Below are 13,112 nucleotides of genomic sequence, written 5' to 3'. Positions count from 1 at the left end.
CCCCTTCTTAGTGCCCCCCATAGATGAGCCCATAGTACTCCTTTTTCCCCTTCCCCATAGTACCCACCATAATGTGTCCCAGTATAAAATGCCCCCTATACAGAGCCCCCCATATAAAATACCCCTTCTTTGTGGCCCCAGTAGAAGCCCCTATAGTGTTCCTCTCCCCTCTTCCCCCATATAAAATACCCCTTCTTTGTGGCCTCAAAGTGCCCCCATAGTGCCACCCAATAATGTGCCAGTAAAAAGTGCCACCAATAATGTGCCCATAAGAAGTGCCCCCATAGATGCCCCCACAGTGCCCCCCAATAATGTGCCAGTAAGATATGCCCCCATAGATGCCCCCCAATAATGTGCCAGTAAGCAGTGCCCCCATTGATGCACCCCAATCATGTGCCAGTAACAAGTGCCCCCATAGATGACCCCCATCATGTGCCAGTAACAAGTGCTCCCATAGATGCCCTCAATAATGTGCCAGTAACATGTGCCCCCATCGATGCCCCCCAATCATGTGCCAGTAACAGGTGCCCCCATAGATGCCCCCCAATCATGTGCCTGTAACAAGTGCCCCCATAGATGCCCCCCAATCATGTGCCAGTAACAAGTGCCCCCATAGATGCCCCCCAATCATGTGCCAGTAACAAGTGCCCCAATAGATGCCCTCAATCATGTGCCAGTAACAAGTGCCCCCATAGATGCCCCCCAATCATGTGCCAGTAACAAGTGCCCCCATAGATGCCCCCCAATCATGTGCCAGTAACAAGTGCCCCAATAGATGCCCTCAATCATGTGCCAGTAACAAGTGCCCCAATAGATGCCCTCAATCATGTGCCAGTAACAAGTGCCCCCATAGGTGCCCCCCAATCATGTGCCAGTAGTACTACCATATAAAAAAATAAACACTTATACTTAACCTCCATCAGGCTGGCAGCGATGCAATGCAGACCTCTTCCAGCTTGTGTCCCGCGCTGTACAGCTCAGGCGGCGCAATGACATCATCGCGCCGGGGCCATCATTAAAAGGGGGTATTATTTTGCACTGGCACACTGTTCGTGTTCTGAATGCTGGGTGCTCACACCCATCTACGTACTACATTATCTGTACACAGAGAGTTATTACCGGCCTCTGATAGGCTACAGGTCTAGTGCCTGCAGCCTATCAGAGGAACAGGGAAGGGAGACGCCTCTCCCTCCCCTGCCCCGCCGCAGCACTTCCATCTGTATCGCTGTCCTGAGGACGACGATACAGATGACTGTATGGAAGCGCTCATCTCCCTGTGCCCTGCCGCCGCCCCCCACTTGTCACCAGGGCCTGGGGCGATCGCCTCACTTTGCCTAATTGGCGGTGTGGCCCTGCTAGCGCCCCCTGGAATTTTGCACCTGGGGCAATGGCCCACCCCACGCTACGCCACTGAGTGTAGGATGCCTTACGTCAGTCTCACATGAATGAGATGACTGTGCGTGATTTGCCCTCTTGAACTTTTTTCATGTAACGGAACCTCATGGCATTATAATAAATTATAATACTGTGTGTCCCTGCCCGACTTCAGCTGTAATGACTTGTACTGACGACACTATGTCAGTAAAATTTATTCCAGATGATGTCGAGGCAGGGACCCACAGCATTATAAATCATTGTACCGCCCTGATATTCCATTACAGGAGTTCAGGATGGAACTCACCCTCCCACACTCAGCGTGTTTCCTGCAGTCAACTTTCTTGTTTGAAACTAGCTTTAGGCTACCTGCACACGGTGTCGATTCCGCATGGATTCTGATGCAGAAAAACAGCAACGTAACGAGATTAGACAAATATCATGTACACTTTGCTTTACTTTAGTGCAGAAACTGACCTGCCTTTGTGGATTTTGAAATCTGCAGCATGTCAATTTTTTGTGCAATTTTTTTTTTATCTGCATCAAATCCACACCAAAAACTCCAAGTAAAACACACAGGGTTTTGGGTGCTGATTTGGCATGGAAACACACAGAAATCTGCACGACAAACCGCATTGATTTTCTGTTTTAAAACCAGCTTTTGTGTGCAGGTAGCCTCAGCGTGATGTCACGCATGGCTTTTTGTGGCAGTTTTTGATGCAGTTTTTGGAGCCAAGGCCAGAAACGGATCTAGTAGGAATGAGAAGTCCTTCCTTTATATTTCCCATTCCTTTCCAACACAAAACTGGGAGTGCTGGAGGAGTCCGACATCTCCCCTGTCTCGATAGAACTAGCGCCATTATTCATCCAATCTGAACATGTATGATCATGGGGAAAATGTGCATTTCTTTTGGGCCATAGGATTCAGTTTCGGATTCTGTAGACAGGTATGAGCCTTAGGCCTCTTGCCCACGAACGCAAGGGGTTCGTGCCCATGCTGTGGACCACATATGGCGGTTCTGAAATACACGGGTCACCAGCCGTGTGCATTCCCCATCACGGATGCGGACCCATTCAAGCAAATCTGAAGATACGGTGCGGAACGGAAGCACGGAACGGAACCCCACAGAAGCACTTTGGAGTGCTTCTGTGGTGTTCTGTTCCGCAAAAAGATAGAACTTGTTCTATCTTTTTGCGGAACGGACGGATCGCAGACTTCATTTAAGTGAATGGATCTGCGATTCGCATGCGGCTGCCCCACGGTTGGTGCCCGGGCATTGCGGACCGCAATTTGCAGTCTGCAGCATGGGCACGAAGCCCTTACGTTCGTGGGCAAGAGGCCTTACTTTTGGTCTCCTCCAAGGCTGAACATAATAGTGTTTATTCCTGGGTAATTAAAGCTCCAGCTCTAGCATGGAGAGAATTTGTCAAGTCATAAATCTATTTAATTAAAGATTCATTTAAACAGGTTCATGACAAATTCTCAGCTCAGCGGCGTAGCAATTAATACAAACTTGGTCGATGAATTTGTAGAATCGCTCGCTCTTTCGTGCCCCGTGTGCTACTTGGCACTTGTTTGTAAAGTTGTGGTTGCTACCAGCTGCACGGTGAATAATATTCGAGGCTTGTGCAGCTGACTGCATAGATTATAATGGATGGGTAAACAGACTCATCTTCTCTAGTCTTTAAAAGCTTTGCTGAAATTTCCAGAGGCAATGCCAGGGTTCATACCATATGAGCACCATCATTTTTCACTGCTTCTGCGAACGATCATCTTACTGCAGAATCTTCCTTTGTTTCTATTCTCATGAAAGAATAGTTCTAACTAAATACAGAATGTTCTCGAGAAGAAAGTAAACCAGAAGACCATCCCAACCAAGAAAACAAGTAAGCGCATTGTAAGGGCTCATGCTCATGAAGCAAAACACTTATCCGCAAAAAAACGGATGACATCCGTGTGATGTCCGTGTTGCATCTGTTATTTTTGCGGACCAATTGTAACAATGCCTGTCCTTGTCTGCAAAACAGACAAGAATAAGACATGTTCTTTTTTTTCTTGCGGAACGGACATGTGGACATATGGACAAGGAATGCACACAGAGTCGTTTCCGTTTTTTCCAAGCCCCATTGAAATCAATGGTTTCGTATACAGACCTGTAAAAAAAACAAAAAAAAAACGGAAGAAAAATACGTTTGTGTATGAGCCCTAACAAAGGATATTTAAAGGAGTTGTGTCATCTCAGATGGGTGAGGGTCCCACCTCTGAGACCCACACCTATCTCCAGGACAGGCCCCGAAAGAGAAGGAGAGTGCACAGTACATGTGCGGCGTATTCTCCTTTTAATTTCTATGGGAGTTTTGAAAATAGTAGAGGTAGCGCATTGGGCTATTTTCGGAACTCCCACAGAAATGAATGGAGAGCGCACTGCGCAAGTGTGACCACCGCTCTATTAATTTCTATAGGACTGCCAGAAATAGCCGTGCCAGCGCTTGGCTATTTTCAGTAGTACCATAGAAATGAATGGAGGTCCCATTCTAGAGATAGGTGTGGGTCCCAGACAGGCTTGGAGTGGCCCACAGGGCTCATCAGTGCAGAGCAGAGAGATCAAGATTAACTGGGTAAAAGGCCTTTGTCAGGATCCAGGGAGGGTACTATTTTGGCCTCATGCACACGACCGTTTCGCTTTTTGCGGATCCGCAAAACACGGAAGCTGCCCGTGTGCCTTCCGCAATTTGCGGAACGCAACACGCAGCCCATTGTAGAAATGCCTATTCTTGTCCGCAAAACGGACAAGAATAGGACGTGTTATTTTTTTTGGTGGGGCTACGTAACGGAGCAACGGATGCGAACATCACACGGAGTGCTGTCCGCATCTTTTGCGGCCCCATTGAAGTGAATGTGTCCGCACCCGAGCCGCAAAAACTGCGGCTGGGATGCGGACCAGAACAATGGCCGTGTGCATGAGGCCTTTTCCTTGTGGAGAGTAGGCATAAGGAGGCTTATAGGCCATGCAATGCTCCTCTGGGAAAAGGGTATGTAACCTGGCTGTCTTTCCAACAAGAAAAGAAAGCTGAGCCTCTTATGCCACCAGATGTAAGGTAGACATCCTGTAAGTCAATGTTTGACCTTTTAAACAGGCCTTGAGACATAATTTAGGATTATAGCCAAGCCGATACCTCATCTGTAGACAGCTGTTTCAGGATGATTGTCCCTCATCAGTGCAGAGATGGCCGTCTGCAGATGAGGCACTGGCTTAGCTATAATCCTAAATTATATCGCAATAGCTGTTTAAAGAGTAGAACACTGACCTATAGGATAGTTACCTTACATCTGGTGGTATCAGAGGTTTATCTTTATTTAATTTGTCTAAGATTGACAATTTGCATACCTTTTTTCCAAGAGGAGTATTAACTCCTTATGATGATGTATAGTCTTGTGTACACGCAGTCTTACCCTTAAGGCCTCAATGCGCTTAGCTGGCTGAGAAGACCTACTAAGACCTCGCCACAAGGGATTATCAACCTACTCCTTCCCTCATGATCAGCTTTGCTTTAGGGTACATGCCTAAGGAAAGGGTCTGTCTAATTTCATTTGCTATGCCACCAAAGACTATAAGGTGCAAACTAGATAATGTTCTACTTAAACACGTGGTGTAAGTGGCTGAGGCTGACAATATTTTGTGCAGTATTGCAAGACTAGATTACTATTGGGGAAACAAGGAATCTGCTTCAGGCCCGCGACGACTCTATGGGTCTCCGAAAGTGGAAAAATAAATAAAGGTAAGACAAGATCTGCCTGGGAGCAAGAGGTGGTCTGACATTGAATCAAAGGGATGGAGCTGCCTACCAGATGCTTATAGAGAAGAAATTTATCAGGACTGGGTTTTATATGTCAGTCTTGATCTACTTTGCACTGGAGGTTGATGAGCTGGGATAGATTTGAGCTACAACTTACAAGATCACGCCGCTTCCCATTGAACCCCACTCCTACCACGGCCACCTTCAGAAAAGTACTTCACACAATTTCCCACTGAATTACATTTTCATAGATAAAGGCCTAACAAAATGTGTGACTGAGTGTCAACGGTGACATTGTGTGGAACTAGGGGTATCGGATAAGCGCTCATTCAGATGACAGGTGTTCACCCTGATCCTCTGAACAAACATGCCATACACCTCTGGTAGCGGTATATCTCCTGTGAGAACCTCGGATTGTGCATGTTAAAATACAACATGCCCAATAGTTCATAGGCTAATGATTACTGATCGTAAAATGTACTCCACTTTTTGAAAACTATATGGAACAATTAGTGGATTGGGCTCCATGAATATATTTAAATATCCATGTTTGTCTCTGTATTTCTTTATGATATGTGTGTATGAGTGAGAACAGGACTCTAGAGATGATAGGACCTTGTTTATATGTTGGCATCAAAGAGAATTTGAAATAATTCTTGCTGTGCCAATGCTTCCCCCTTAGGGATATTAGAGCGGGTGGACATCATAGCTAATCCTCATCATTGATGTGTGTAGACAGGTAACTATAGGAATGAGATGCAGTTTTACCACATATTTAGTATAATCTTTTCCTGTCTGATGTAATTACATCGATGTTAGCTTGTCTCTTGAAAAAAGGACTCCAGAATGAATGCATTATCTAGAGTGCCCTGGAGCAAGGGTACTTTGGAGTATGGACGTTTGTGGACATTTGCCCCTACTATCTGCTACTATATTGCTACTATGCAAAGCCATCAACTCACCACTTTAGTGCACTTGGAAGGGTTAACTTGCACTATATGCCGTTGTTTACACTTCTACTGTGTTTGTAGTACCCCAGAACAGGCACTACCATGGCTTCACCCTGCTGCTGTCACTAATGGCTAACAATAATGTCAATTGTGTATTTATTTCAGTTTCTTTTCTACTGCATTTATAGTATTGCTAGGAAACTGTTCATATAAAATGTTCATGTACTGTGCCTAGTTCACCAGCAGGTGGCAGTGTATCTGGCAGAGGGAGATCTTTAGATAGAATGGAACTTACCGTTCCATTCTCCCCCCTTTTGGGCAGAAGTGGGCTAGTCCTGCTTCCTACCAAGGGAGGGGTTGCAGGAAGTGATAGTCAGTTGAAATTAGTTATAGTCTAGTTGAGTCTAGCTTTGGAAGCAAATGAGGCAAGATGGCGCAGTGAGGGGAATGGACGCCCCTCCTGCAGCAGGAGTCTCCCTAGGGAAGCATCTCATTAAGCACCATGACTCCTTACAGATAGAGACAGAGTATCATGAGGGGGCCAACAGCCAAAGGCACCCCACTCAAAGGGTACAAGAACAGTCCTAAAGCTGGAGTCTAGAACAGCAGAGAAAGATAGAGCAAGATATTCAAGTTTGCCTGCCAGTTTACCCAAACCTGCTAGAACCTAGAGAAAGAAAAATATTGTCTAGATGCAAGTTTATTCAAGTTAGAAATCTTCCACAGTTACTATAAGGGACTTTTCAAAGTTTTGGAGGGCAAAAGCAAGACACACTGACCTTCTGACTGTCTGGTTTCTGCTGTTGACATCTGGAAAAACTGATTAGTCATTACCTTAGACTTGCATTGAAACTCTAAACAAGTCAATGACAGACCAAAATCACAAGTTTCTATTTAGACAGTACTTCTCCAATCCATCCTTACCACTAAAAGGTTCTAGTTCAGTTAGAAACTGTATATAAGGAGAGCAGTTAGAGTCCCTAGTTGTCTGCAGATAGGGACCAGTGCTTAGTAGAAGAGACTGCAGAAGTACATAGGATGCCCTGTGCAGTAGTACCTTCTTCTGGTAGCCCCATCCTCAGTTACTATATACTGTGTACAAATAAGCATATTAAGAGTGCCATACAGTATATTGCCCATATAACAGTGCTATGCATTGGCCAAATAACCCACAACTGCCTAAGATCTGAAAGATGCTAAATCAGTGCCATCCTTAGAATGCATGGTGTCCTATGGGGTACGTTAGGATAGCATCCACCATTTTATACTGTTATAAAGCGCTTGTGCAGGATAAAATTGTCATTTAACTGTGTAAACCTCGTCTAGTCTCCTACAAAGCATAATAGTATACCTTTCAACTTTTCCTATGGCTAGGGTATAGGCTATACATCTCTTTGCATTCCGGCATTGCCAGACGTTTGTAAATCTCCATCTGGCCCCATTAACTATAAAGGGGAGCGGCGGAGATCCGACCGCATTCCACCAAATTTGCCAAGAATCGGACAGAAGAAAACTGCTGCATGGCTTGGCAGGGGAAGCACGGGGAAAGGGAAAAATGTATACCCAGATAACCCCTAAGTGTACAATGAACTACAGTATAGCAAATATGTCTAAATTATAAGACCCACACAGTATGGTGGCTTATCCTCAGGATAGGTCATCATTATCTGATCGTAGGGGTCCAATTTTTAGCAGCCTCACAGATCAGCTGTTTGAAGAGGCAGTGGGGCTCCAGAGAGTGCTGTGGCCTCTTCTTAGGCCAGTGATGTCATGTTCATTGGTCACTTGACCTATGTGCAGCTCAGTTCCATTCAAGTGAATGGAGCTGAGCTGCAATACCTAGCACAGCCACTATACAATGTATGACACTTTGCTTGACATGTTGTGAGGAGGCCGCAACACCCACAATACTGAGGACATGTCATCAATATTGTACTCTCTAAAAATTCCTTTAAATAGGTTGTCCCATGAATAATATTCTACGGTTTTCAAACCAACACCTGGATCTGAATACTTTTATAATTGCATGTAATTAAAAATTTAGAATAGCCACTAAGTTATTCAATAAAATGTATCTGTATAGCACCACCTGCTGTTAGTTTTTTTCCTTATTTCTTTGACCTGCTCACTGAGAAGGCAGCACATGCTCAGTTTCATCCTTCAACTGCCTCCTGAGTTGTGGTAGGAAGAGCTGAGACACGCCCCTGAGCTGTGATAGGGAGAGCATGGACACGCCCCCTGAGCTGCAGCAGAAAAGACCCTCCCCCTGAGCTGTCAGCCTGATATAAATCTAGCAGAGCAATGAATGAGGAGATCCCTGGATCCATGTGGCGTACAGGGCTGGTTCTAGGTTTGTTAGATAGAGATGGTTATATACTAGATGCAGGGCCAGCGTGAGTGGGGGTAAACTGGGCCCGATCCTCTAAGGGGCCCCCATGCTTCAGGTTGAACAGTTGGGAATTTCACAGCTTAGGAGTCCCTGCTCTGACTCCATATATCAAGTCAGTGTTATGAACATGAAAGGGGTATTCCTAAGCATGGTCATTATGTGTATATAAGTCTATGTATATAAGTCTAATTTAGATTCTATTTTTGAACAGTTTCTGTGGGGATTTGAACTCGCAACCATCTGCATTAAAGGCAAGAATCTGCATTAAAGGGTTTCTACCACTTTGATTTCACATAATTAGGTGTCAGACACTAGCGATCCGCTAGTGTCTGCTCTGCCAAACTATCCTGCTATAATAGCTTTTGGGGCAGCCGTTTACCTATAGGTGCTATGGGGGCGTCATTAGCACCTAGAGGTCTACCTTCACAAGATGCCGCCGCCCCGCGCGTCCCTCCAGCCCGCCCATCTCCTCCGGAATGCGATCAAACGGACACTTCACGTGCATGCGCCGTGTGCGGCTGTATTCAGCGCATGCGCAGTGAATGTCTGACCGCTTCCCTGCTCAGACATCTCCACTGCGCCTGCGCCGATGGAGCACTGTGACGTCAGCGACGCAGGCGCAGTGGAGATGTCTGAGCAGGGAAGCGGTCGGACATTCACTGCGCATGCGCCGAATACAGCCGCGCACGGCGCATGCGCGTGAAGTGTCAGTTTGATCGCATTTCAGAGGAGATGGGTGGGCTGGAGGGACGCGCGGGGCGGCGGCATCTTGTGAAGGTAGACCGATCCTCTAGGTGCTAATGACGCCCCCATAGCACCTAGAGGGTCATTAGCATATTAATATAAGTTCTTTTTTTAGGTAAACGGCTGCCCCAAAAGCTATTATAGCAGGATTGTTTGGCAGAGCAGACACTAGCGGATCGCTAGTGTCTGACACCTAATTATGTAAAATCAAAGTGGTAGAAACCCTTTAAGTCATTGCTGAAAAACCTCATAGACGTTTTTCTTGCAGAATACAAGAAATCGACAAAATGTAATGTATAATACAAGAGAAACTTCTATGAGGTTTTTCAGCAATGGCTTAAAAGGGTTCTGCACCTTCATTTAACTGATGATCTATCCTCTGGATAGATCATCAGCTTCTGATCGGCGGGGGTCCGACACCCGGGACCCCCGCCGATCAGCTGTTTGAGAAGGCAGCGGCGCTCCAGCAGCGCCGCTGCCTTCTCACTATTTACCGCCGGGCCGCCCGCCCACTGACGTCACGACTTGTATCAACTAGAGTGGGCGCGGCTAAGCTCCATTCAAGTGAACAGAGCTTAGCCGCGCCCACTCTAGTTGATACAAGTCGTGACGTCAGTGGGCGGGCGGCCCGGCGGTAAATAGTGAGAAGGCAGCGGCGCTGCTGGAGCGCCGCTGCCTTCTCAAACAGCTGATCGGCGGGTGTCGGACCCCAGCCGATCAGAAGCTGATGATCTATCCAGAGGATAGATCATCAGTTAAATGAAGGTGCAGAACCCCTTTAACATTGAGCTCTATAGCCCAGTGGTTAAGGTACTTGCCTTTAATGCAGATGGTTGTAAGTTTGAATCCCCACAGAAACATTTTTAAAATAGAGGTTAAATAAAACTTAGGCTACTTTCACACTAGCGTTTTTACTGGATCCAGCAGGGTTCAACAAAAACGCTTCTGTTACTCATAATACAACCATCTGCATCTGTTATGAACGGATCCGGTTGTATTATCTTTAACATTGCCAAGACGGATCTGTCATGAACTCCATTGAAAGTCAATGGAGGACAGATCCGTTTTCTATTGTGGTAGATTGTGTCAGAGAAAACGGATTTGTCCCCATTGACTTGCATTGGGGGTCATGCCAAATCCGTCTTGCTCCGCATCCCAGGACGGAATACAAACTACAACATGTTGCAGTTTGCTCTCCGGTCTGGGAACGCAACTAAGTGTAACGGAATGCATTTTGGAGCATTCCGTTCTGTTCAGTTCAGTTTCGTCCCCATTGACAATGAATGGGGACAAAACTGAAGCGTTTTTTCTTCCGGTATTGAGCCCCTATGATGGATCTCAATACTGAGAAACTAAAACGCTAATGTGAAAGTAGCCTTAAATACACAGGGTGTCCTCAACAGTGAAAAGTTTGATTTATAATTTTTTTTTATGGAGCAAAACTTAAAAAGTTTTATCAAATAACACCTGTATTAACCCACACCAACCTTTTTAACTTATGTAACCAGTATTTTTTGTTGGTAAAGGTAGCAACCCTAACAGCACCCCTGCTCCGGACGTCTATAGGCCCGTGCACTGCAGCAAGCTAAGCCTCATCACTCAGGACTCACTTTGTAAAAAAATATTTTTTTCTTTTCATATTCTGACTCATAACTTTTTTTATAGTTATGGTTACGGAGATGTGTGGGGGCTCATTTTTTGGGGTGTGTATGACTTGATCACTTTTTATTCAATTTTCTTGGGAGATAAAGTGATAAAAAAACGCGAATCTGTCTTTTTTTATTTTTTTTGTTACGCCATTCACCATATGGGCTAACTTTTTTTGAAATATTTTAATAGTATGGGCGTTTTTGCATGCGGTGATGCCCATAATGCTATTTTTTTTTGTTTCTTTTTATTTTGGGTAATGTGGTGGATGTTAATTTTTACGTTTTTTTTTATATTTTCTAAACTTAAAAAACATTTTTTTTTACATTTTGTTAAGTCCCCCAAGTGGACCACAACTTACAATCATCAGATGTAAATTGCTCCATTATTCTGTATAGAAATCACTTTATCACAGTTCAGTGCTGCCATCTAGTGGCCTGAATCGGGATATACTAACAATGAGCCTGGAAGCCTAGTAAAGGCTGTGGCTTATTTATAGAACGGTGTGCTTTCCCCAATCTCCGCTGGGGGAAAGCGCGCCTGAAGAGGAATCCCACGCTCTCGGTTTTTAACACTCTGAGTGAGGGGAACTCATTGCTGTGAGGGGAGGGGGCATGTGGCGTATTCTGGGGCCATGAGGGTGAAGAACTGTGTGAGGAGCTTTATGGGGTGTAAATCTGTGAGGGAGGGCCAGAATTAGTACATTATTACAAGATTTGGGGCCCCACTTTTGATTTTGCCCAAGGCTACATTTTGTCTAAAACCGGCCCTGACTAGATGATGTCTGAGTTTCATTTTTTACATTAATCATGGAATCTAGTGTCACCACCACTATACTATGCAAAATTAGTGTACTGTACAGTGACTTAGCAGCAATGCCACATAATGCCTAAGGCTACTTTCACATCTGTGTTTTCATTTCTGGTTTTGAGATCCGGCAGGGGATCTCAAAACCAGAATTAAACTATTCAGTGTTGTCCCCATTCATTGTCGAAGGGGACAATACTGATCAGGATGCATAAGTATGCATTCGTTTCGTTTTGGTGCTGGACACAAAACTGCTGCAAGCTGCGGTTTTATGTCCGATTTGCGAAATGGATCAAACCGTATCCGGCATGAAAATCAATGTAAGTTCAATGGTGCCGGATACATTGTTCAGTTTTGATTTAATACAACTGGATCCGGCCAAAACTGATGCTTCCGGATATATTAAATGGCACGGATTCGTTTAACTCCAGTTTTGAGATCTTCTGCCAGATCTCAAAACCGTTATTTACAATGCAGATGTAAAAGTAGCCTAAGAAATTACCACCATCTAGTGCTCACATAATACCAACATACAGTTACCAAATACCGGCTCCATACATAAAGGGATCAATAAGAGCCCTGTACAGTGTCTCAATCTGTGTATACGTCTATATATTCAACCTCTTCTACCATCTGATTCGAGGACTAAGCTTTAAGACAACACTTCTTCCCTGGGGTTTCCATGGCGATGAATTTCCTGGGATGGAAGTATTTTGCCCAGATGAGAACACAGAGTCGATATCGCTGTCAGGCGACAGAACCGGTCTGGAATGAGCACTTTATTACACAGTTCACACATCTTTCTCGAAATGGCGGCCTGTTAAACAAGTAGGCAATGTCAGACTTTCAGCAGTTACCAATGATAAATCAGTGAGAAGTAGTAATGAGCAGCATAGGCAATATTCGTTTTCGCAATATTTAGTGAATTTTTCGCATAATATTCGCAAAAAAATCGCGAATTCGTTATCTCCAGTCATTATTTTAGCGATTGAGCAAATCGGCACTAATAATGTGCATATTTTTTGCACAATACATGCAAGTTCACATTTTATCAGGTCTGAGTAGATATTACTGATTGGTGCATTAAGTATTGTTGTGACATCACAGCTCTACGTATGTATGGACAGCAGAGAAACACTAATTCCTATCACACTACCTAACACCCTGCACTGGAACCGCTACAGCTCCCACTTACTGTATGATATATATGAGCTAACTATATACCGACAAAGGCTGAACCCAGCCACTATATGTACCGCACGGCCACAAAACATGAAACTCCTACAAAGGCAAAACACACCCGCGGTAATGTTCATGCAAATCTTTATTAAACAAATATGCTCACATACAAGATAAATAATTGGTTAAATAATTAAAACCCAGTAGGGAACCCCCTGAACTTC

The sequence above is a fragment of the Bufo gargarizans genome, chromosome 5 (genome assembly GCF_014858855.1).
Source record: "Bufo gargarizans isolate SCDJY-AF-19 chromosome 5, ASM1485885v1, whole genome shotgun sequence".
NCBI classification, from domain to species: Eukaryota; Metazoa; Chordata; class Amphibia; order Anura; family Bufonidae; genus Bufo; species Bufo gargarizans.
The sequence above is the reverse complement of the archived record's forward strand: the minus strand, read 5'-3'. Positions refer to the sequence as shown.